At 44.1% G+C, this 25,877-nt stretch overlaps 1 protein-coding gene across 1 annotated transcript in view; it reads left to right on the forward strand.

Annotated features, from left to right (window-relative positions):
* The window catches only part of adcy1a (adenylate cyclase 1a), a 272,153-nt gene that overhangs the window by 103,006 nt on the left and 143,270 nt on the right, over positions 1-25,877 (forward strand). The window lies entirely within an intron of this gene.

The raw sequence follows: 25,877 nt of genomic DNA on the forward strand, positions 1-25,877 counted from the left end.
CATATCCCACCTAACCTTATCCCTGTCCACACACACACAATGCCATCGTTTAAGACCCCCTCCGTCCGCCGTCCGCCGGTGCAACGCGACCTAGTACGCATGCGCGGAAAATTCCCTTTTGTAGTGAATCACACCTGAGCCATCATCATTTAATCAAATCTTTAATGGACGTGTGGAATAAAAAATGTGATAAAGAACATTTGACAACAATCAATCTAGGGATCTAGATATCTGGTCAGGACACTCCTCACTCTTTTGCCTTCACCTTCATTGTCCATTCCTTTTTGGTGACTTTATATACTCTGGACCTAGACGTTGAGACCGCGACATACAGTACATGGCGGACACTAACTAATCCAGTCTGTTTTGCCAGTCTAAATGCATTCGCTGTTTTCCGTAGTCTTCCCTCATCGGCCAGGTAATACAAAACACACGTGTGGAGGGGGGCGTGGCCTGCGGGCCTGCAGCGAAGCTGGGTGTGCCAGGACCGGCCTCGAAGTCAGCGACAGGTGCGTAGATGGCCCACCTGGGCCTTGTTATCTAATCACCTGTCACTCTGTATGAGCAGTAAACCGGGAGGAGAGAGGTGGTTGGAGCTGGAGCACGAGCGCGAGCAAGAGAGAGAGAGAGACAAGAGACACTTGCTGGAAAGCAACCCACGGACTTATTGCAAAATAAAACTGTGTTGTGAACCTGAACGGGCTGTCATGTCGATGCTTGGTGGTCCAAAGAACCCCCTGGAGGGCAACCTCCACAATTTGTCGCCCAACCAAGCCCGGTTCAGGTTCACAACACAGTTTTATTTTGCAATAAGTCCGTGGGTTGCTTTCCAGCAAGTGTCTCTTGTCTCTCTCTCTCTCTCGCTCGCGCTCGTGCTCCAGCTCCAACCACCTCTCTCCTCCCGGTTTGCTGCTCATACAGAGTGACAGGTGATTAGATAACAAGGCCCAGGTGGGGCCATCTACGCACCTGTCGCTGACTTCGAGGTCGGTCCTAGCACACCCCGCTTCGCTGCAGGCCCGCAGGCCACGCCCCCCCTCCACAACACGCTACCTTTTTTATCACATCCACGGGAGCCCGCATTCTCATTGTCTCTCCTTCGACAAATGGACAAAGTTTTTCGCTTGGTAGAATCACACCTGACCTGGACGTTCAAAAGTTATCTTGCCTCTGACACAACACACTCGTTGACAAACATATCCCACCAGGCTGCCGTTCTTCCAGGCCTTATCCAAAACCGTCGCTCAACATTGCTGAGATGTGTTGTATCCCAAATAGCTGCAATCGCGCGTTTCCTTCTCTTAAGGTATTCATGTGTGATTTCCACAAGCGTCCGTACATGTAGAAGAGGAAGAAACACTGGCATGTCTGGATGACTCGCCTCCATCTTTCTAGTGGTTAGCTACGAGTTACGAAACTGGTTGTTATGAAGCTGGCTGTGGCGCGTTCTTTCTGACGTCACTTCCTGTGTTGGGCGCGGTCTTTCTCGCGTCACTTCCTCTCTGAACTCAGTTTTTAAACCATCGATGAGTCTACACAGAGCTAAGACCCGGAGATTCAAGAAATACACGGCGCACTTACCCGTGTAAAAATGTATCCAAGGAGGGGGAACTAAACAATGGTTTAGTGTGGCTGATACGGGGTTTAGGCTGAATAATTATTTGTTTAAGGAGTTATCCGGCTTAATGTAGACAGGGCCTAAGTGTATTTCTGGGCCGATGCAAGCGGCTGAAAATTATAGTGAACGGCAAAGGTGTGCATGGATTGCTGCAATCAACCGATCAAATGTGACATTTTATAAAACAAAACGGAAGCGACCTGGGAACAGCATTCCCCTAATCTTGCCTTATAGTCACAGTGTGCTGAGATGACCTTGGATTGGCTATTTGTGACTATCCAGGGTGTCAAACTTGGAACTCGTTTCTGAGAGTGCATTTCTGGACAGACATAAGCGGCTGAAAAAAGGAACGAACGGCGAAGGTGAGCATGGATTGCTACAATCAACCAACAAAACGATGTCCACTTGGTTTATGCAGGTAAACACAAACGTCACGAACCCATCCACAAACAAACCAGTCATAGCTTTCTAAACTCTTATAATTGTAAAAGTCCTTCAAGTGATAAAATGGACTGGGTTAAAGAAAATCAAGTAGTACTACTCCACTCAGACTTGTCGATCTGGTAAGGATCCTCACGTCCAAGTGCGACTGTTTTGTCCTTGCAACGAGTCAGGGACTTCTCATCTAGTGACCACATCGTATCAAAGCTGCCGCATTGTGTTTTTTCCACGGTGTCGCGCTATCGTGAACAATGGCACTCGGTGGACAATGCCTACCAATATGGCTGAATTGTAAGATACTTTAACAAAAAAATCAGAAGCCCTCTCTATAAGGTTTTTGAAGTTTTTTTTCCGACTGTGTCTGTAAAAAAGAATAGAGGTGAGGGCTTTAAGAAGTACAGCAGGTGTATTCAACTGGCAGCCCGTGGGCCACTCAAAGCCATTCCAAGTGCACTTTGAAAGCGTTTTGTAGATGACATCATAGAAATAACAAAGACTGGAGAGACACAAGAGCTTACAGATCGCTTGAACACAATCGACAGCACTGGTAACACACAAAACCCAAAACCAGTGAAGTTGGCACGTTGTGTAATTCATAAATAAAAACAGAATACAATGATTTGCAAATCCTTTTCAACTTATATTCAATTAAATAGACTGCAAAGACAAGATATTTAATGTTCCAACTGAGAAACTTAATTTTTTTTGCAAATAATCATTAACTTAGAATTTAATGGCAGCAACACATTGCAAAAAAGTTGGCACAGGGGCATTTTTACCACTGTGTTACATGGCCTTTCCTTTTAAAAACACTCAGTAACATGTTTGAGAACTGAGGAGACCCAATTTTGAAGCTTTTCAGGTGGAATTCTTTCCCATTCTTGCTTGATGTACAGCTTAAGTTGTTCAACAGTCCGGGGGTCTCCGTTGTGGTATTTTAGGCTTCATAATGCACCACACATTTTCAATGGGAGACAGGTCTGGACTACAGGCAGGCCAGTCTAGTACCTGCACTCTTTTACTACGAAACCACGCTGTTGTAACACGTGGCTTGGCATTGCCTTGCTGAAATAAGCAGGGGCGTCTATGATAACATTGCTTGGATGACAACATATGTTGCTCCAAAACCTGTATGTACCTTTCAGCTTTAATGGTGCCTTCACAGATGTGTAAGTTACCCATGTCTTGGGCACTAATACACCCCCATACCATCACAGAGGCTGGCTTTTGAACTTTGCGCCTATAACAATCCGGATAGTTATTTTCCTCTTAGTTTCGGAGGACACGACGTCCACAGTTTCCAAAAACTATTTGAAATGTGGACTCGTCAGACCACAGAACACTTTTCCACTTTGCATCAGTCCATCCTAGATAAGCTGGGTGTTGTTGATAAATGACTTTGGCTTTGCATAGTAAAGTTTTAGTTACTGTAGTTACTGACAGTGGTTTTCAGAAGTGTTTCTGAGCCCATGTGGTGATACCCTTTACACACCGATGTCGCTTTTTGATGCACTACCGCTTGAGGGATCGAAGGTCCGTAATATCATCGCTTACATGCAGTGATTTCTCCAGATTCTCTGAACCTTTTGATGATATTACGGACCGTAGATGGGGAAATCCCTAAATTCCTTGCAATAGCTGGTTGTAAAATGTTGTTCCTAAACAATTTGCTCACGCATTTGTTGACAAAGTGGTGACCCTCGCCCCATCCTTGTTTGTGAGTGACTGAGCATTTCATGGAAGCTGCGTTTATACCCAATCATGGCGCCCGCTTGTTCCCAAATAGCCTGTTCACCTGTGGGATGTTCCAAATACGTGTTTGATGAGCATTCCTCAACGTTCTCAGTCTTTTTTGCCACTTGTGCCAGCTTTTTTGAAACATTTTGCAGGCATCAAATTCCAAATGAGCTAATATTTGCAAAACATTAGATATATATCTTGTCTTTGCAGTCTATTCAATTGAATATAGGTTGAAAATGATTTGCAAATCATTGTAATTTGTTTTTATTTACGATTTTACACAATGTGCCAACTTCACTGGTTTTGGGGTTTATACAATTTACACATGATGAAGAAAAATACAGGTCAATAGCATTTCTGGACATAAACGTACACCACAAAGAGGATGGCAACATTCAAACTACAGTATACAGAAAACCCCCACAAACAGCCCAGTATCTTCTCTGGACATCAGAACATCCCACTGCACACAAACTATATGCAGTAATGACACAACTGGACTAACATCATTACTAACATGACAGATGAAAAAGACATGCTCACATTCTGCAAAAAAAGGCGAACAAAAACAAGAAATCGACACAAGGAATAAAGACACGGTAACACGACCATAAATCAGAGGAATAACAGAACCCAAACATAATATATTATATTTATCTCCTTAATTAGCAGCCTGTATTACCATTGATGAGAGAACAATAATTCAAACTTTAAAAAAAAACTTGGAAGTAGTCCGTGCCTCACTAGCTGTAAACGTATCACATTAAAGACATTAGACAGGCTGTTAGACGTCATTCTTCTGCAAACATAATATTGGCAAAATGCTGCAAAGAAAAAATGAGTTCAGCGGGATTGCACATTGAGAAACTGCCTCCCCTAATGTTTATGCTCTATATTTGATCAGGTCATGTTTTTTTACTGATTAAAATATTTAAAATGATTGGAATCATGTATAATATACCGTATTTTCCGGACCATAGGGCGCACCGGATTATAAGGCACACTGCCGATGAGCGGGTCTATTCAGCTCTATTTTCATACAAAAGGCGCACCGCATTATAAGGCGCATTAAAGGGGTCATATTATTATTATTTTTTTCTAAATTTAAAACACTTCTTTGTAGTCTACATAACATGTAATGGTGGTTTTCTGGTCAAAATGTTACATAGATTATGTTTTACAAATCATCTTCAAGCCGCTTTCTGACAGTCGCTTCAGGATGTGCCGTTTTGTGGGCGGTCCTATTTACGTGGCTCACCTTCGACAGCGTCTTTTCTCCGTCATCTTTTTTGTAGCGGTGTAGCGTGCAAGGACGGGTGTGGAAGAAGTGTCAAAAGATGTTTTAATGACATTCAGACTTTACTTCAATCAATAACGGAGCAGCATCTTCTCAACCGTGGCTCACTAGTGCAATAACAACGCCGAAAATGTGTCCCGTGAAAAAACTTCTGACCGGAACTCTCTAATAACTAAAGTTCCTTGGGTGAATTATGTAAATTCACTTCACCGGTATGTTTTAGCGCTTTCATGGCGAGTTTACTGACAGATATAAGTAAGAACTTTACACTACTTTATATTAGAAATGGCAACAGCGGAAGATGAATGTCCCATAACAAGAAAATAGAGAAAAAGAGGAAGCTTTATGCGGAGGCGCGCACATTTTCAGGACTTATGCAGATCCCAAATACAGCACAGCAGGTACCAGAAGGTAAGAAAAGTTTCTTTTGCATAATATTGCGAAACAGAATGGTAGATAATATATCTTACCTTATACACACACCATAATAATACTATCAATCAATCAATCAATCAATGTTTATTTATATAGCCCTAAATCACAAGTGTCTCAAAGGGCTGCACAAGCCACAACGACATCCTCGGTACAGAGCCCACATACGGGCAAGGAAAAACTCACCCCAGTGGGTTGGGTATCGTTTGAATTCGAACGATTCCAATTCCGATTCCGATTCTTTGTTCCGATTCCGATTCCTTGCGATTCTCGATTCCGATTCTTTTAAGAGGCAGGGTCAAAAAAAAGTTTAGGATATTTTAAATGAGCGAGCTAACCTACAGTCTTTCTGAATGAAATAGTCTGACATTCTCCATCAAATTTTAATTCTATTAACTTTTTATGAACTTTACCATAAATTCCTCACAGGGCTGTTTTCAACTAGAATATAAATATCAAATCTATGAACTTGAATATAAATATTATAAATTATGAATACATTTTCCCAGGGGTACACTTTCCTCAAGAGAGCTTTATTTTTGAAAACCTCATGAAAACACATTTACACACACAAGTGTATGATGCTGCAGGAAACCTCATGAAAACACATTTACACACACAAGTGTATGATGCTGCAGGAAACCTCATGAAAACACATTTACACACACAAGTGTATGATTCTGCAGGTACTTAAACATGTTACCGTGCTCCCACTGATGGGCTAACCTGGTGCAGAAAAGCAAATAAACAATAAGAAACAACTTGCAAAACCCAGTCCAGATTAGCAGCAGGTACAGTATAAAATCAGAGACAGTTCTTGTTTAGGAAAATGACCATATCCGCCTTCTCAGGCAGGATGCGTGAGCGTTCTGGACAGATAGTGTCTCCTGCTGTGGAAAATACACGTTCGCTGGGTGTGGAAGAAGCTTGAACGCATAAATAGGAGAAAGCGAGATATGACAGCAAAGGATAAGTCTTTTGTTGGTTCCACCGGACCACCACCATGCAGCAGGGTCGTCAGACATAAGTATCGGTGGAACGTCCTGGTACATCTGCAGCTCTCTCTCCACTCGTTTCTTGATGGACATGGAGCTCTGTTATTTCGCGGTTATTTCTTTTTTTTTTGTAAAGTAAAGCCACACTTTCGACCGCCGACGCCCGCTATCCATGCTTGAGCTTGACTGACTCGCTCGGCTATGCTAACACTTCCGGCGGTGGGCGCTTCTTCGTTGGTGCTAAGCGGCTTCTTCTTCCGGTTCGGCGGACATATTTTTTTCCGGTCGGCGGACTGGTATCGAAAATAGGAATCGAAATTTAAACTTTTGAACGATTCCGGGAGAATCGAAAAGTTAGTCCCGGTTCCAATCGATACTCGATACCCAACCCTAAATAATACTCCTATGTTGAAGCACAGTACAATCCATCAAGCGGTGCGGCTTCATAGCTTACCAAAGTCGTACTAAAACATTTTGATAGATTTTTGAGTGCTGTGTGTAATTTTCTATTATTTCAATGGAACATATAAAATGTTGGTGTTGTTTACTTAAGTCATATTGCAGTCTACACATATCTCTTATGTGTGACTGCCATCATATTGCAGTCTACACATATCTCTTATGTGTGACTGCCATCTACTGGTCACACTTATAATTACACCATGTACCAAATAAAATAGCTTCGAGGTCGGTAAGCACAACCAAAATGATTCCGTACTTTAGGCGCACCGGGTTATAAGGAGCACTGTCAAGTTTTGAAATAATGAAAGGATTTAAAGTGCGCCTTATAGTCCGAAAAATGCGATATGTATTTAAGAAGAGTTCAGTGTATATATATATAAAAAAACAATTTTTTATCCATATTTGTATTTTATTTTTAATAACTGTCACACTCAGGGCTGTAATGTATAATCGATAAAATAAAATATATATATATATATATATATGTATATTTTTTTTATTTTAGCCCAATTTTGTTCTAAATGCAGCAGCTGGGAATTTTCAATTGGTTATGGTGAATTTTCCATTTTGTGAGCTCATTCTTTACTTCACAGAAAACACTTTTTTTTTTGCGTTTTTTTATTTTTTATTACAAGAAAATAATTCATGTTTAAAGGCCTACTGAAACCCACTACTACCAACCACGCAGTCTCATAGTTTATATATCAATGATGAAATCTTAACATTGCAACACATGCCAACTTATAAAGTGAAATTTCCCGTGACACTTCCGGTTGAAAACGTCTAGATATGATGACGTATGCGCGTGACGTCACGGAGAGAACGGAAGTATTCGGACCCTATTAGATCCTATACAAAAAAGCTCTGTTTTCATCCTAAAATTCCACAGTATTCTGGACATCTGTGTTGGTGAATCTTTTGCAATTTGTTTAATGAACAATGGAGACTGCAAAGAAGAAAGCTGTAGGTGTGATCGGTGTATTAGCGGCGGACTACAGCAACACAACCAGGAGGACTTTGAGATGGATAGCAGACGCACTAGCCGGCGACCTCACGTTGACTTTCTCCGTCTCCGGGCCGCCGACCGCATCGGTGATCGGGTGAAGTCCTTTGTCGCACCGTCGATCGCTGCAACGCAGGTGAGCACGGGTGTAGATGAGCAGATGAGGGCTGGCTGGCGTAGGTGGAGAGCTAATGTTTTTAGCATAGCTCTGTGAGGTCCCGTTGCTAAGTTAGCTTCAATGGCGTCATTAGCAACAGCATTGTTAAGTTTCGACAGGCTGGAAAGCATTAACCGTGTAGTTACATGTCCATGGTTTAATAGTGTTGTTGATTTTCTGTCTATCCTTCCAGTCAGGGGTTTATTTATTTTGTTTCTATCTGCATTTAAGCCCGATGCTATCACGTTAGCTCCGTAGCTAAAGTGTTTCGCCGATGTATTGTCATGGAGATAAAAGGCACTGAATGTCCATTTCGCGTTCTCGACTCTCATTTTCAAGAGGATATAGTATCCGAGGTGGTTTAAAATACAAATCCGTGATCCACAATAGAAAAAGGAGAAAGTGTGGAATCCAATGAGCCCTTGTACCTAAGTTACGGTCAGAGCGAAAAAAGATACACCCTGCACTGCACTCTAGTCCTTCACTCTCACGTACCTCATCCACGAATCTTTCATCCTCGCTCAAATTAATGGGGTAATCGTCGCTTTCTCGGTCCGAATCTCTCTCGCTGCTGGTGTAAACAATGGGGAAATGTGAGCAGCCCTTCCTCCTGTGACGTCACGCTACTTCCGGTATAGGCAAGGTTTTTTTTTATCAGCGACCAAAAGTTGCGAACTTTATCGTCGTCGTTCTCTACTAAATCCTTTCAGCAAAAATATGTAAATATCGCAAAATGATCAAGTATGACACATAGAATGGATCTGCTATCCCCGTTTAATTAAAAAAAAAATCATTTCAGTAGGCCTTTAAGGTAAAAGTATTAATATATATCTTGAAGACAAAATGGTGTCGTATTTATTGTTAATCATTAGTGTTTTTTTTTTAATGTATTTATTTGGTTTTGTTTTGTTTCCTTGGTTTTATAGAAAGTGTGATGCCAACATTCTATTCAGGTGACGAAGCTGGCATAGGTTCCCATGTCGGTTTCCCTCAATTAAATGGATGAGCTGCCTGAAATTAATCACATTTACCATAATTTATTTTCCTTGATCACAGACTTTTACTGTGTAATATGAAGCAATAAATCTAATTACAGCAATTAATTGTAGGAGATGTATGGTTTTATCACCACGATATTGGGATAATACCTTTTTGGTTTAACTGCTCAGTCAAATACCCAGAAGTCATTTGACAAACTAATTCACTGGCAAAAGCACAATTGTATTTTTTTTCTCTTGAACAGTAATGATACAAACATTTTGTAACATTTAAATGTGTCTCGGTAGGACCAGCCATAAACTGTGTGTGTCCCTTAACAAGATTTTGTCATAGCACCCTTTCGGTCATTGATATATTTATTACTATTATTAAACTCCTGAAGCCCCTCCACCCCCACCTAGGCCTGGTCCGATAACACATTTTGCTCAATTATATATTGACCTACAAATTATTGCCATTCATTTTTTAGTCCAAATTAACCACCAATGTAATGACGATGCATAATAATATCCATCCATCCATCCATTTTCTACCGCTTATTCCCTTCGGGGTCGCGGGGGCGCTGGAGCCCATCTCAGCTACAATCGGGCGGAAGGCGGGGTACACCCCGGACAAGTCGCCACCTCATCGCAGGGCCAACACAGAATAGAACATAATAATAATGCAAGTTTATTTCCACATTCACCCATTCACACACACATGGTGGGAGCTGCCATGCAAGGCACTAACCACGACACATCAGGATCAAGGGTGAAGTGTCTTGCTCAAGGAGACAACGGACGTGACTAGGTTGGTAGATGGGGATTGAACCAGGAACCCTCAGGTTGCTGGCACGGCCACTCTCCCAACCGCGCCACGCCGTTTAAAGGCAATTAACTTGTATTTGTCGTATATTTTTCGTATATTTTAACATTGCACAAAACCCAAAACCAGTGAAGTTGGCACGTTGTGTAAATGGTAAATAAAAACAGAATACAATGATTTGCAAGTCCTTTTCAACCTATATTTAATTGAATATACTGCAAAGACAAGATACTTAACGTTTGAACTGGAAAACGTTGTTATTTTTTGCAAATATTTTCAATTTGATGCCTTCAACATGTTTCAAAAAAGCTGGCACAAGTGGCAAAAAAGACCCACTTGTTGCTAATTAGCCTGTTCACCTTTGGGATGTTCCAAATAAGTGTTTGATGAGCATTCCTCAACTTTCTCAGTCTTTTTTGCCACCTGAGCGAGCTTTTTTGAAACAGGTTGCAGGCATCAAATAATGAACTAATATTTGCAAAAAATAAAGTTTCTCAGTTCGAACGTATCTTGTCTTTGCAATCTATTCAATTGAAAATAAGTTGAAAAGGATTTGCAAATCATTGTATTCTGTTTTTTTTTCTATTTACACAACGTGCCAACTTCACTGGTTTTGGGTTTTGTATTTTTGCAAGGGAGTTGTCATGATCTGTGGTCTAGATCATGTTTTGTTTGGTTATGTTCTGTTGGTTTTTGGACTCTTTTAGTTCTTGTTTGCGCTTCCTTGTTTGTTCTGTCACCATGACGACTCATTGGTTTCACCTGACTCATTTTGACACACGCACCTGTTTTAATCAAAGAGACTATCTAAGCCTTTGGTTGCCAGTTAGTCGGCCTGGCGACATTGATGTTTTTTTCTTGCTCTGTGCTGACATGTTTCATGCCTTGCCATAGTTTGATGCTCGTTCAATGCCTTGCCAAGTACGTTTTTGTTTATTCATGTCACAGTTAGCGAGTTTTTGTTTCATGTCCATAGTTTACGTTAAAGTATTAGTTTTGTTCCCTGCGTTAAGTTGTGCCTCCGGCTTGTGTGCCCTTTTGTTTTGTAGTACTTTTTGAAAGATTAAATCATGTTCCTACCTTCAAGCCATGGCTGGTCTAGTCCGATTGCATCCCGGGAAAACAATCCTCGCAGTAAGCTGCGTAAAAATCCACGTTTTGACAGGAGTCTAGGTAGTTTTGCACATTTCTAATTGTATTCAAACAATCTCGTTATTGAACTTTGACAACAACATTGATTTTAAATTAATATGGCCCCTGTGATGAAGTGGCGACTTGTCCAGTGAGTGCCATGCCTTCCACCTAAATGCAACTTGGATAGGTTCTAGACCCAGAAAGGGACACACAGTAGAAAATGGATGGATGGATGGATTAACTTTCATGACGTCTTCTTTCATAACAGTCAGATTCAAATTAAATACAAAAAAATATCAAATCTTTACAAAAGCCCAGACTTTTTGGCCCTAAACAACTACATATAGGGTTTATGCTTCAACGTCACGGTGTCGCATATCAACTGTTATTGTGACCACGTGATGCAAAGACAGGTAGATGACATGCAAGTAAGACAATCTTTTTTTATTAGGTACGCCAAAATAAAATTACATCAGCGTGGTCAAAAGCAGAGAACCCCAGGTTAAAAAAACACAAGGCAAGGTAATGAACTTCAAAATAGCAAGTACTGTAGTGCCAAACATAAACAGTGCGCAGAAAAACAGAATAGGCAACACTATGCAAAGCAATAAGCAATCATCCAGGTGACGCTGTAAAATAATACCTCTTGATTAGACATCACCGACAGGTGACTCACTTAATAACTAACAGAGGGCAGGTACACTATATTGCCAAAAGTGTTTGGCCACCTGCCTTGACTCTCATATGAACGTGAAGTGCCATCGCATTCCTAACCCATAGGGTTCAATATGATGTCGGTCCACCTTTTGCAGCTATTACAGCTTGAACTCTTCTGGGAAGGCTGTCCACAAGGTTGCGGAGTGTGGTTATAGGATTTTTCGACCATTCTTCCAAAAGCGCATTGGTGAGGTCACACACTGATGTTGGCCGAGAAGGCCTGGCTCTCAGTCTCAGCTCTAATTCATCCCAAAGGTGTTCTATCGGGTTCAGGTCAGGACTCTGTGCAGGCCAGTCAAGTTCATCCACACCAGACTCTGTCATCCATGTCTTTATGGACCTTGCTTTGTGCACTGGTGCACAGCCATGTTGGGATGGCGTGGCGAAGTTGGTAGAGTGGCCGTGCCAGTAATCGGAAGGTTGCTGGTTACTGGGGTTCAATCCCCACCTTCTACCATCCTAGTCACGTCCGTTGTGTCCTTGGGCAAGACACTTCACCCTTGCTCCTGATGGGTGCTAGTAGCGCCTTGCATGGCAGCTCCCTCCATCAGTGTGTGAATGTGTGTGTGAATGGGTGAATGTGGAAATACTGTCAAAGCGCTTTGAGTACCTTGAAGGTAGAAAAGCGCTATACAAGTATAACCCATTTATCATTTATTTACTTATAAGAGGAAGGGGCCCGCTCCAAACTGTTCCCACAAGGTTGGGAGCATGGAATTGTCCAAAATGTTTTGGTATCCTGGAGCATTCAAAATTCCTTTCACTGGATCTAAGTGGCGAAGCCCAACTGCTGAAAAACGACCCCCCACCATAATTCCTCCTCCACCAAATTTCACACTCGGCACAATGCAGTCCGAAATGTACCGTTCTCCTGGCAACCGCCAAACCCAGACGGAAAAGCGTGATTCATCAGAGAACGCGTCTCCACTGGTCTAGAGTCCAGTGGCGACGTGCTTTACACCACTGCATCCAAAGCTTTGCATTGGACTTGGTGATGTATGGCTTAGATGCAGCTGCTCGGCCATGGAAACCCATTCCATAAAGCTCTCTGCGTACTGTACGTGGGCTAATTGGAAGGTCACATGAAGTTTGGAGCTCTGTAGCATCCGCTGACCCCTCTCTGTCAGTCTACGTGGCCTACCACTTTGTGGCTGAGTTGCTGTTGTTCCCAAACTCTTCCATTTTCTTATAATAAAGTCGACAGTTGACTTTGGAATATTTAGGAGCGAGGAAATTTCACGGCTGGATTTGTTGCACAGGTGGAATCCTATGACAGTTCCACGCTGGAAATCACTGAGAGCGGCCCATTCTTTCACAAATATTTGTAGAAATTGTTGATTAGGACACCTGATTCTGATCATTTGGATGGGTGGCTAAATACTTTTGGCAGTATAGTGTAGCTTAAACCAGAGGTATAGTCACTGAGAACAAAAGCAGACAGGTAGTGGAATGAAAAATAAATACCAAAGACAGGAAACACATAAGTACAAGAAATCTAGAACAATGCAGGAGGTTTATTACAGATTAATAACTTATTAATTACATCTCATTCTTTACTTGTTTGTTAAAAACAACACGCAATCAACAACCAAAACATAGATTGAATGTTTTCTGATTTTTTCAGGTTTGGTGCAATTTGAGGATCGTTGTGTTCCGGCTCATTAATTGAAAAAGAAATAACCTCAATAACTATAATAACATATCATTGTTGGGTGTCCCTGGTGTGTGAATTTCATCACCATTTCAAGAAGACAATTTTCGACCTGATATTAAGAGAATATTAGCATGTAAGAGTCTGGCCTGACTTTGCGCTGATTGTATTGCAACAAGGCCTCTAAAGAGAATAAGTGAGCTGCTTCAGTGATAGTGGATGTGGGAGTGGAGGCCGAGGTAAAATGTCAATGGCACCGCTGTCAAGAGACAAGCTTTTCCACCATGTCTGTATCTTTTTTTCTCTTGGCCTGTCTGCTTAGCTCCCACTCGTTTTTATAATTGAGGAGCATCTCTGCTCTTGCTACCCGAGTCAAAACATCACAGTCCAGTGAAGGTTCTATCTCCTGGGACCTGCTTCAAACACACTAATGTGGACACACTCACACATATTGAAACAATTAGCTTTATATTAAAAGGTTTGATTTAGCCCCGTTTTGATGTGACTCCAATTAGGGCTGGGCGATATATCGATATTCTCGATATATCGCGGGTTTGTCTCTGTGCGATATAGAAAATGACTATAACGTGATATTCGAGTATAGGTTCTCACACAGTTGCTTTTAGCTGCAGGCATTACACTGCATGCGTTTCCCACTCTTTGTTGTCTCTCCTTCTCACAGAGACATACAAAACAAGCGCACCTTCTTACATACGTCACACGCCCTCCCCGAGCAGAGAGGTAGCTACATGGGTAACATTAGCTGTGATGCTAACGGAGCGGTGCGAGTGGTAATACGAGAGAAAGAAGGTGCGAATCTGGTAACAAATGGAGGAAGAATTAATTCCCAAGAAAAACAGCACGGGGTCCATCGTGTGGCGGTGGTTTGGCTTCAAGCGGGAATATGTCGAACAATTATGTGGCAAAAGCGTTGCTACAAAAAGTAGCATTACTGCTAATGTAGGATCATTTGAAAAGTCACGCGCTAGAGAATGAAGAGTGCTTGAAACTCTGCATGTCAACATCTCCGTTCGGTGCCACACCCACAAAATGCCGAAGCAACAATTTCCAGATCAACACGGTATGAAAAAAAAATCAACAACAGAAGTAGATAACGTCCGCAGGAGCCTACCACAGAACGAAGAACATATACTATTTGAGTTCCTATTATGCAGCTCATTTTTATTTGACAGTTTTTATTTGACATCATGCACAAAAGTGCACTTTATTTGTTTTTAACTATTGTAGTGGCGTTCTGTACAAAAAGTGCACTTTAATTTAGTGTTGTTTTGATATGTCATCTTAGTGACATCATGCACAAAAGTGCACTCATAGCTTGTTTTAAAATGTCTCTGACAATCTTGCACTTTCTGTTTTGAAATGACATGAATGTTTGTGCCACTGCTTAATAACTGTTTCATAAATACAGTCTTGGTCAATTGACTTAGTTGTGATTTCCCTATCTGCATGAAAGTTTAAAATGAGCATATATTAATGCAGTATGAACAAGAATGTTTTTATGTAGTGTGATGTGCGGTCACAAACCAACCTCCCAGAGACAGTTTTGTTTAAAGTTCAAACGCCGCAGCGTTGTTTTATTCAGTCAGTTTTCTGAATAAAGGTTAACTTAAGTTCTTCCCGATTGGGGCTTCCATTGAAACAAACAAATTGTCACTTTTTCCAAGTCTTGATCATGTCTCCTAAATTGCCTGGAACATATAGCAGAGAAAACTGATCAGTGCCAAGTTCAATAAATAACTGCATTAAAACAAATCAAACATCTTACACATTTAGCAAACTATATTTCAGTGGAGCAACACACTTACCGCCCGATGGAAGCAGACCTTTCCCAGCAGGGAGCCAGCCACACCATGAGTCAAACACCGAGGTGCTATTTAACTCAAACAGTGATTGCCAACCTGACACAGCTGCCTTGGGGCAGGTGGCCACACATCAGCCTGATTGAGGATAAAATTAGGGATGTATTTGCCTTCAATGACCACACCTAAAGAGTGGCGTAGTTTGACCCCCTGATGCATGTTTTCACTGTGATGGCTGGCCCTCTGCCCAGTCTCACCTGTTCGGAGGTATTGTGAAGCTCCACATATCCCCCCCCCCCCTAAGCTCCTTGTTGGTACGAGGAGCTTCCTGTTCCTCATCTTCGTAGCGGCGGGACATCGCGTCGGCGTGGCGGATATCCTTTCCAGGGCGGTGCTTGACGGTGAATTTATCATTTTGCAGTTCCAGGAACCAGCGTGTCACCCGAGCGTTGCTGTCCTTATTGGTGGCCATCCATTTGAGGGGGGCGTGGTCGGTCACCAGAGTGAAGCGTCTTCCCCATAGGTAATACCTGAGATGGTGGATGGCCCACTTCACAGCAAGACACTCCTTCTCCACGGTCGAGTAGTTTTTTTCCTGCTTTAGCAGTTTTCGGCTAATGAAGGTTACGGGGTGTTCATCGGCGCCCACCATCGAAGGCCCCTTCCGTTTCGGTGGTCCAAGATACTCGGTGGGTTGACCGTTGGCGCATGAGGTCGTTGAGGGGGGCCGCTATTGTGGCAAAGTCTTTGATAAACTTCTGGTAGTAGCCGATCAGACCTAAGAAGAACTGCACCTGTCTTTTAGTGATGAGGCGGGGCCAATTCCGTATCTTCTCCACCTTCTGGGCTTGGGGTCGCACACACCCCCGGCCTATCGTATACCCAAGGTAGTCGGTTTCGGTCCATCCTACCCGGCACTTCTTGGCGTTCGCTGTTAGACCAGCCTGACGAAGGGCCCTGAGGACAGCCTCCAGGTGTTCCAGATGGTGGGCCCAGGTGGCGCTGTGGACCACGATGTCATCAAGGTAGGCGGCGGCATAGGATTGGTGAGGACGGAGGATTCGGTCCATCATGCGCTGGAAGGTCGCAGGGGCCCCGTGGATGCCGAAGGGGAGGACAGTGTACTGGAACAAGCCATCTGGAGTTGAGAAGGCCGTCTTGGGTTTGGCTCTCTGGGTCAGGGGTACCTGCCAATAAACTTTTCTCAAGTCCATGGTGCTGAAAAAGCGGGCAGGTCCAAGGCGGTCAATCAGCTCATCGGCTCTAGGCATGGGATATGCATCGAAGGTGCAGATTTCGTTTAGTTTTCGGAAGTCGTTGCAAAACCTCAAGGAGCCATCTGGTTTAGGGACGATGACAATTGGACTGGACCAAGGGCTGTAGGACTCTTCAATGACGCCTTGGTCAAGCATCTTTTTTACCTCTTCTTTTATCGCTTCCCTCCGCGCTTCTGGGACCCTGTATGGTCGTTGCCTGATCACCTTCCCAGGCCGGGTCTCTATGTCATGTTCTATGACATGGGTGCGCCCGGGCATCTCTGCAAAAATGTCCCGGTAGCGGCCCAAGAGCTCTTGGACATCTTGGACTTGTGTTGGGCCAAGGTCTACGCCTACATTGACGGCGGGTTTCTGGGAAGAGAGGTCCGTTAGAAGGGCAGGGCTAGGCAAAGGTGCAGCAGTGTGCCATCTTTTCAATACATTTACATGATACAGCTGCAAACCTTTCCTCCGGCCGGGTTGCTGCACACGGTAGTTGACGGCCCCCACTCGCTCAGTGATCTCGTACGGGCCGTGCCATTTAGCCAAGAATTTGCACTCTGCCGTCGGGACCAATACTAAGACAAGGTCACCCACCTTAAACTCACGGAGACGGGCGCCCTTGTTGTATGTTCGTGCCTGGGCAGCTTGAGCCTTCTCCATATGGTTCCGGACCAGTGGCCATACCCTTCTGGCTCTCTCCTGTAGGTGTTCCACGTGGTCTATAACGTTCCGGTGGGGGGAGGGCTGACTTTCCCAGGCTTGTTGGAGAGGTCCAGGAGACCCCGTGGATTCCGCCCGTAGAGCAGCTCAAAAGGGGAAAAACCTGTAGAGGCTTGTGGCACTTCACGAATAGCAAACAGTACATAAGGAATTAATTGATCCCAGTCTTTCCCGTCAATTTCAACCAGTTTCCTTAACATTGTCTTCAAGGTTGAATTAAAGCGTTCCACTAGTCCGTTAGTTTGTGGGTGATAGACGGAGGTTCTGATCTGTTTTTATCTTAAGCCATTTATACAACGCGGTCATTACACGGGCCATAAAACAGGTACCCTGGTCTGTCAAAACCTCGTCTGCTATTCCAACCCGGCTAAAAAGCATGAGTAGTTCATGGGCAACATTCTTGGCTGTAGCAACACGCAAGGGAATGGCCTCGGGGTGTCGGGTTGCATAATCGACAATGACAAGTATATAGCGGTGTCCACGAGACGATTTTGGCAACGGCCCCACAATGTCCATAGCTATCCGTGAAAATGGCGTCTCAATAATAGGAAGGGGTATGAGGGGATTCCGGAGAAAGGGCTGCGGTGCCGCTTTTTGACATTCCGGACATGTGCGACAAAAGTCCTCGACGGCTCGTTTCACCCCAGGCCAATAAAAACGTGCGACCACTCGGTCGTAAGTCTTCTGGGCTCCCAGATGAGCCCCTAATTGGTGGGAGTGAGCGAGGTACAACACCCGGGTGACAAAACTTTTCGGAACTAATAGTTGTTCGACAACTTCCCCCCCTTAGTTTTTTCACTTCGGTACAACAGACCCGCTTTTACCAAAAAATGAGGATAAGACACCCCACTCACCCCAGCGACCAGTTGACCGTCTATGGTGGCGATGCTTTGGCGGGCCATTTCCAGGTTCGGGTCAGCCCATTGGGCTGTGGCGTACTCGCCTTGAGGTGGATTCCCCTCGACCGGCATGAGCGGGAACTCAGAGAAGGGGTCTTCATTGGCTGGAGGGGTCTCTCCCCCACTGACGTCTCTCTCAGATGCTCCACTTCCTGGTGAGGTTCCTCTAGGTGCTCGGAAGGTGGGGAATGCGGTCCGCGGGGTCGAGGCTGCGGGGCGCCGGTCCCGGTGTCTTGTTTGTCGGGGAAGATGTGGGCGGCGGCGGCCTGGGTTCAAATACCGCTGGAAGAGGACACAATCCGTGCCTATCAGCAGAGGGACAGGTAGGTTGGGGACCACCCCAGCAGCCACAACGGCGTCTCCACGGGGGGTCTGGACCCGGATATGGCTGACCGGATAATGGCGGACATCACCATGGACGCAGGTGACCGGGACGATGTCTGAGCCGACAGCCCTCACCAAGGTGACGACGCTGCCAGAATCAATCAGGGCATGGGCGTCGGTACCTCCCACCCGCACCGGCAGGGAGGCATGGGGTCGGCCGGTGTCCCCGGTGTGCAAGCAAGGTCGGTGGGCACCCGAGCTGGCGGCAGAGGGCATTGAGACGTCTCGGTCCCGCTCCGGACAGGCCCAGGAGATGTGGCCTTCTCGCCCGCAGACATAGCACCTTCTGGGGGGCCGGGCCAACCTTTCCGGTGGGTTACTATCCCTTGGGGCATTACGTGGAGGAGTACGGGGCGGAGATCGCCGGCGCTCACGACCCATCCTTTCAGCAGGGGTGGGGCGGCTTGGCTCAGCTCTGGTGGTTCGGAGCATCTCATTGCTAACTTGGTAGTTCTCCAACAGAGCTACCAGAGAATCCAGGGAGGTGGGGCTCACCTGCGCAGCATACTTTCTGGCATCGGGCGGCAAAGCTCGAATACACCGATCAATCACCAATCTTTGGATCCAGGGTGTCTCCCCGCCACTCATCAGCCAGCCCTTGGTAAGACGTAGCAGCTCTGCGAGCTGGGCCCTGGGCGGCTGGCTGGCACAGTAGGCCCAGGCGTGGTATCGCTGAGCCCTAGCTGGTAGGCTGTACCCATGGCTTGCTAATATGGCGGCCTTGAGCTTGGGGTAGTCTCGTGCGTCCTCTGCTGGCAGGTCACGGCAGGCGTGCTGGGCCTCCCCAATGAGGAACGGGGCAATTATTCCTGCCCACTCACCGGGTGGCCATCGCTCCCTTGTAGCAGTGCGCTCAAAGAGCTCCAAATAGGCTTCAACGTCGTCCTCGGGGCCTTGTTTGGTGAGGACTCCCCCCGGGGCTCGAACCACTGCTTCGTCTTTGTCGACCATCTTGAGCAGTTCCTTCATCGCATTCTGCAACTCTGCCTGGCTTTGCAAAAGCGCCATTACTGCTTGCTCCATACTGTGGTTGGGGAGGGTCTTCTATACCTGCATTCTCCACCAATTTGTGATGTGCGGTCACAAACCAACCTCCCAGAGACAGTTTTGTTTAAAGTTCAAACGCCGCAGCGTTGTTTTATTCAGTCAGTTTTTCTGAATAAAGGTTAACTTAAAGTTCTTCCCGATTGGGGCTTCCATTGAAACAAACAAATTGTCACTTTTTCCAAGTCTTGATCATGTCTCCTAAATTGCCTGGAACATATAGCAGAGAAAACTGATCAGTGCCAAGTTCAATAAATAACTGCATTAAAACAAATCAAACATCTTACACATTTAGCAAACTATATTTCAGTGGAGCAACACACTTACCGCCCGATGGAAGCAGACCTTTCCCAGCAGGGAGCCAGCCACACAATGAGTCAAACACTGAGGTGCTATTTAACTCAAACAGTGATTGCCAACCTGACACAGCTGCCTTGGGGCAGGTGGCCACACATCAGCCTGATTGAGGATAAAATTAGGGATGTATTTGCCTTCAATGACCACACCTAAAGAGTGGCGTAGTTTGACCCCCTGATGCATGTTTTCACTGTGATGGCTGGCCCTCTGCCCAGTCTCACCTGTTCGGAGGTATTGTGATGCTCCACAGTAGACACATAGAATCATCATACTGCTGTGATTATATGCATCAAGTGTTCATTCAAGGCTAAGGCAAAATATTGCGATATATATCGTGTATCGTGACATGGCCCAAAAATAGCAAGATATTAATAAAAGGCCATATCGCCCAGCCCTAACTCCAATTGGTTTGTTTGCCTGCACAACTACAAAGCCCGTTTCCATGAGTTGGGAAATTGTGTTAGATGTAAATATAAACGGAATACAATGATTTGCAAATCATTTTCAACCCATATTCAGTTGAATATGCTACAAAGACAACGTATTTGATGTTCAAACTGATAAACTTTTTTTTTTTTGCAAATAATCATTAACTTTAGAATTTGATGCCAGCAACACGTGACAAAGAAGTTGGGAAAGGTGGCAATAAATACTGATAAAGTTGAGGAATGCTCATCAAACACTTATTTGGAACATCCCACAGGTGAACAGGCAAATTGGGAACAGGTGGGTGCCATGATTGGGTATAAAAGTAGATTCCATGAAGGATGGGGCGAGGGTCACCACTTTGTCAACAAATGCGTGAGCAAATTGTTGAACAGTTTAAGAAAAACCTTTCTCAACCAGCTATTGCAAGGAATTTAGGGATTTCACCATCTACGGTCCGTAATATCATCAAAGGGTTCAGAGAATCTGGAGAAATCACTGCACGTAAGCAGCTAAGCCCGTGACCTTCGATCCCTCAGGCTGTACTGCATCAACAAGCGACATCAGTGTGTAAAGGATATCACCCCATGGGCTCAGGAACACTTCAGAAACCCACTGTCAGTAACTACAGTTGGTCGCTACATCTGTAAGTGCAAGTTAAAACTCTCCTATGCAAGGCGAAAACCGTTTATCAACAACACCCAGAAACGCCGTCGGCTTCGCTGGGCCTGAGCTCATCTAAGATGGACTGATACAAAGTGGAAAATTGTTCTGTGGTCTGACGAGTCCACATTTCAAATTTTTTTTGGAAACTGTGGACGTCGTGTCCTCCGGACCAAAAAGGAAAAGAACCATCCGGATTGTTATAGGCGCAAAGTTGAAAAGCCAGCATCTGTGATGGTATGGGAGTGTATTAGTGGCCAAGACATGGGTAACTTACACATCTGTGAAGGCGCCATTAATGCTGAAAGGTACATACAGGTTTTGGAGCAACATATGTTGCCATCCAAGCAATGTTACCATGGACGCCCCTGCTTATTTCAGCAAGACAATGCCAAGCCACGTGTTACATCAACGTGGCTTCATTATAAAAGAGTGCGGGTACTAGACTGGCCAGACCTGTCTCCCATTAAAAATGTGTGGCGCATTATGAAGCCTAAAATACCACAACGGAGACCCCCGGACTGTTGAACAACTTAAGCTGTACATCAAGCAAGAAAGGGAAATAATTCCACCTGAGAAGCTTAAAAAATGTGTCTCCTCAGTTTCCAAACGTTTACTGAGTGTTGTTAAAAGGAAAGGCCATGTAACACAGTGGTAAACATGCCCTTTCCCAACTACTTTGGCATGTGTTGCAGCAAATTAAGTTTATGAGTTTGAACATCAAATATCTTGTCTTTGTAGTGCATTCAATTGAATATGGGATGAAAAGGATTTGCAAATCATTGTATTCCGTTTATATTTACATCTAACACAATTTCTAAACTCATATGGAAACGGGGTTTGTATTTAGCTCTGCAATTGCTCTGCTCACCCTCTCCTCCACCTTCACGTGATCTTCTGGCCTTCCCCTTCTCATCCTCATCCATCACACAAACAGCATGACCTGCAGCACAGTGGCATTCGAATGCAAATCACACAGCAGAGCTCTTCTGCCTGAGCAACAAACAACCATTATTGTAGGAGCCTATTATGTGCACATGCACCAAATATCAAATAATGTCATAGGCTAAAACCTGGTCAGATATGTTGCCTGGAAAAAAAATCAATAGCCACGATAAGCACATACAGTATACAAATGTTATGACACAGAAACAACGAGACTTGCAACAGAAGGTGAGGAGTAGGGGAGCATCCGTTGTCGAAGCTGCAGCCCTTCCGGCGCTGCTCCATCCGTCGCTCCTCAAGGGGTGAAGCGGTGGAAAAGGGGTTAGGTGGGGTTGTGGGTATGTGTGCATATCCCTTACACTAGTACAGGTATCAGTCGTCTCCCACTGAAACTCACTGAACAAGTTGCTTCATATACTGCTTTCCAGTAAAAATATACATTTTCATTTGTTTACATTTACAGAGAAAATACTTTGGTAATAGGTACCAAAATCCTCCTCCATGTACAAAACCCAAAACCGGTGAAGTTGGCACGTTTACCAGGCCAGTCTAGTACCCGCACTCTTGTACTATGAAGCCATGCTGTTGTAACATGTGGCTTGGCATTGTCTTGCTGAAATAAGCAGGGGCGTCCATGATAACGTTGCTTGGACGGCAACATATGTTGCTCCAAAACCTGTATGTACCTTTCAGCATTAATGGCGCTTTCACAGATGTGTAAGTTACCCATGTCTTGGGCACTAATACACCCCCATACCATCACAGCTGCTGGCTTTTGAACTTTGCGCCTACAACAATCCGGATGGTTCTTTTGACGTCCACAGTTTCCAAAAACAATTTGAAATGTCTACTCGTCAGACCACAGGACACTTTTCCACTATGCATCAGTCCATCTTAGATGAGCTCGGTCCCAGCAAAGCTGGCGGCGTTTCTGGGTGTTGTTGATAAATGGCTTTTGCTTTGCATAGTAGAGTTTTAACTTGCACTTACAGATGTAGCGACGATCTGTAGTTACTGACGGTGTTTTTCTGAAGTGTTCCTGAGCCCATTTGGTGATATCCTTTACACACTGATGTCGGTTTTTGATGCAGTACCGCCTGAGGGATCCAAGGTCACGGGCATTCAATGTTACGTGCAGTGATTTCTCCGGATTCTCTGAAGCTTTTGATGATATTACAGACCTTAAATGGTGAAATCCCTAAATTCCTTGCAATAGCTGGTTGAGAAATGCTGTTCTTAAACTATTCGACAATTTGTTCACGCGTTTGTTCACAAAGTGGTGACCCTCGCCCCATCCTTGTTTGTGAATGACTGATCATTTCATGGAAGCTGCTTTTATACCCAATCGTGGCACCCACCTGTTCCCAATTAGCCTGCTCACCTGTGGGATGTTCCAAATAAGTGTTTGATGAGCATTCCTCAACTCTCTCAGTCTTTTTTGCCACTTGTGCCAGCTTTTCTGAAACATGTTGCAGGCATCAAATTCCAAATGAGCTAATATTTGCAAAAAATTACAAGGTTTACCAGTTCGAACATTAAGTATCTTGTCTTTGCAGTCTATTCGATTGAATATAAGTTGAAAAGGATTTGCAAATCATTGTATTCTGTTTTTATTTACGAATTACACAACATGCCAACTTCTCTGGTTTTGGGTTTTGTAATATATCACTATATTAATGATTAAATGTTTTATAATTTGACAAGAGTTTTGCAGCAGCACACGCGCGTACAAGCTGTCCGGTTTGGATGTGCAGAGCGACTGCTTTAGTGCTCGCTCTGTGCATTGTTCTCCTTTCTCATCATACACGGTACCTTGTGTAAATGGTTCCACCTCAGTAAGCTGCTTCTTAGATGGGGTTTGTTGTCGTTGCAGTCTTGTTCGCCTCGTAAAGAGTTGCATTCCCCCTTCTCATCTTGATGCTGTTTCAGATGCGGAATAAGTTTGTTGTGCTACAGCCTTTTTTAAACAAACTTTGCACTGTGCAGTCACTTATTCCACGTCTGTTGCAGCAAGTCTAAAAACACTTTTCTTTTCTTTGGAACAAACGTCTTACTCTTAGCATTAGCCATGTTTTGATAGGCTTGTACATTTCTGCTAAGGGCAAGGGCTACAGAAGCTCAACGGGGCAAAAATGATGTCAGAGGAAGAGGAGAACACCATAGATTTTTTATTTCTTTTAAATCGTCTGCGACAAAAAACTTGAATTTATCGATGAAATCAATTCGTCAACCAGGCATAAAGTGACGTAAATGACTTTACACCATTAATGCTGAAAGGTGCATACAGGTTTTGGAGCAACATATGTTGCCTTCCAAGCAACGTTTTTTTCATGGACGCCCCTGCTTATTTCAGCAAGACAATGCCAAGCCACATTCTGCCTGTGTTACAACAGCGTGGCTTCATAGTAAAAGAGTGCGGGTACTAGACTGGCCTGCCTGTAGTCCAGACCTGTATCCCATTGAAAATGTGTGGTGCAATATGAAGCCTAAAATACCACAACGGAGACTGTTGAACAACTTAAGCTGTACATCAAGCAAGAATGGGAAATAATTACACCTTAAAAGCTTCAAAAATATGTCTCCTCAGTTCCCAAACGTTTACTGAGTGTTGTTAAAATGAAAGGCCATGTAACACAGTGGTAAAAGTGCCCTGTGCCAACTTTTTTACAATGTGTTGCTGCCATTAAATTCTAAGTTAAGGATTATTTGCAAAAAAAAAACAAGTTTCTCAGTTCGAACATTAAATATATTGTCTTTGCAGTCTATTCAATTGAATATACAGTAAGTTGATTTGCAAATCATTGTATTCTGTGTTTATTTACGAATTACACAACGTGCCCAACTTCACTGGCTTTGGGTTTCGTACACAAGAGCTTTTCCTGAAAGAGAATAGGTTAATGTACATATAGATAAACGGCATGACTCCAAATGATATAAAGGCCTACTGAAATGAAATGTTTTTACTTAAACGGGGATAGCAGATCCAATTTATGTGTCATACTTAAACATTTCGCGATATTGCCATATTTTTGCTGAAAGGATTTAGTAGAGAACATCGACGATAAAGTTCGCAACTTTTGGTCGCTGATAAAAAAAGCCTTGCCTATACCGGAAGTAGCGTGACGTCACAAGTTGAAAGGCTCCTCACATTTCCCCATTGTTTACACCAGCAGCGAGAGCGATTCGGACCGAGAAAGAGACGATTACCCCATTCATTTGAGCCAGGATGAAAGATTCGTGGATGAGGAACATGAGAGTGAAGGCCTAGAGTGCAGTGCAGGATGCATCTCTTTTCGCTCTGACCGTAACTTAGGTACAAGTTGGCTCATTGTATTCCACACTCTCTCCTTTTTCTATTGTGGATCACAGATTTGTATTTTAAACCACCTCGGATACTATATCCTCTTGAAAATGAGAGTCGAGAACGCGAAATGGACATTCACAGTGACTTTTATCTCCACGACAATACATCGCCGAAGCACTTTAGCTACGGAGCTAACGTGATAGCATTGTGCTTAAATGCAGATAGAAACAAAATAAATAAACCCCTGACTGGAAGGATAGACAGAAAATCAACAATACTATTAAACCATGGACCTGTAACTACACGGTTAATGCTTTCCAGCTTGGCGAAGCTTAACAATGCTGTTGCTAACGACGCCATTGAAGCTAACTTAGCAACGGGACCTCACAGAGCTATGATAAAAACATTAGCGCTCCACCTACGCCAGCCAGCCCTCATCTGCTCATCAACACCCGTGCTCACCTGCGTTCCAGCGATCGACGGAAGGACGAAGGACTTCACCCGATCATCCGTGCGGTCGGCGGCTAGCGTCGGATAGCACGTCTGCTATCCAAGTCAAAGTCCTCCTGGTTGTGTTGCTACAGCCAGCTGCTAATACACCGATCC

This window comes from Entelurus aequoreus, linkage group LG19 (genome assembly GCF_033978785.1).
Source record: "Entelurus aequoreus isolate RoL-2023_Sb linkage group LG19, RoL_Eaeq_v1.1, whole genome shotgun sequence".
NCBI classification, from domain to species: domain Eukaryota; kingdom Metazoa; phylum Chordata; class Actinopteri; order Syngnathiformes; family Syngnathidae; genus Entelurus; species Entelurus aequoreus.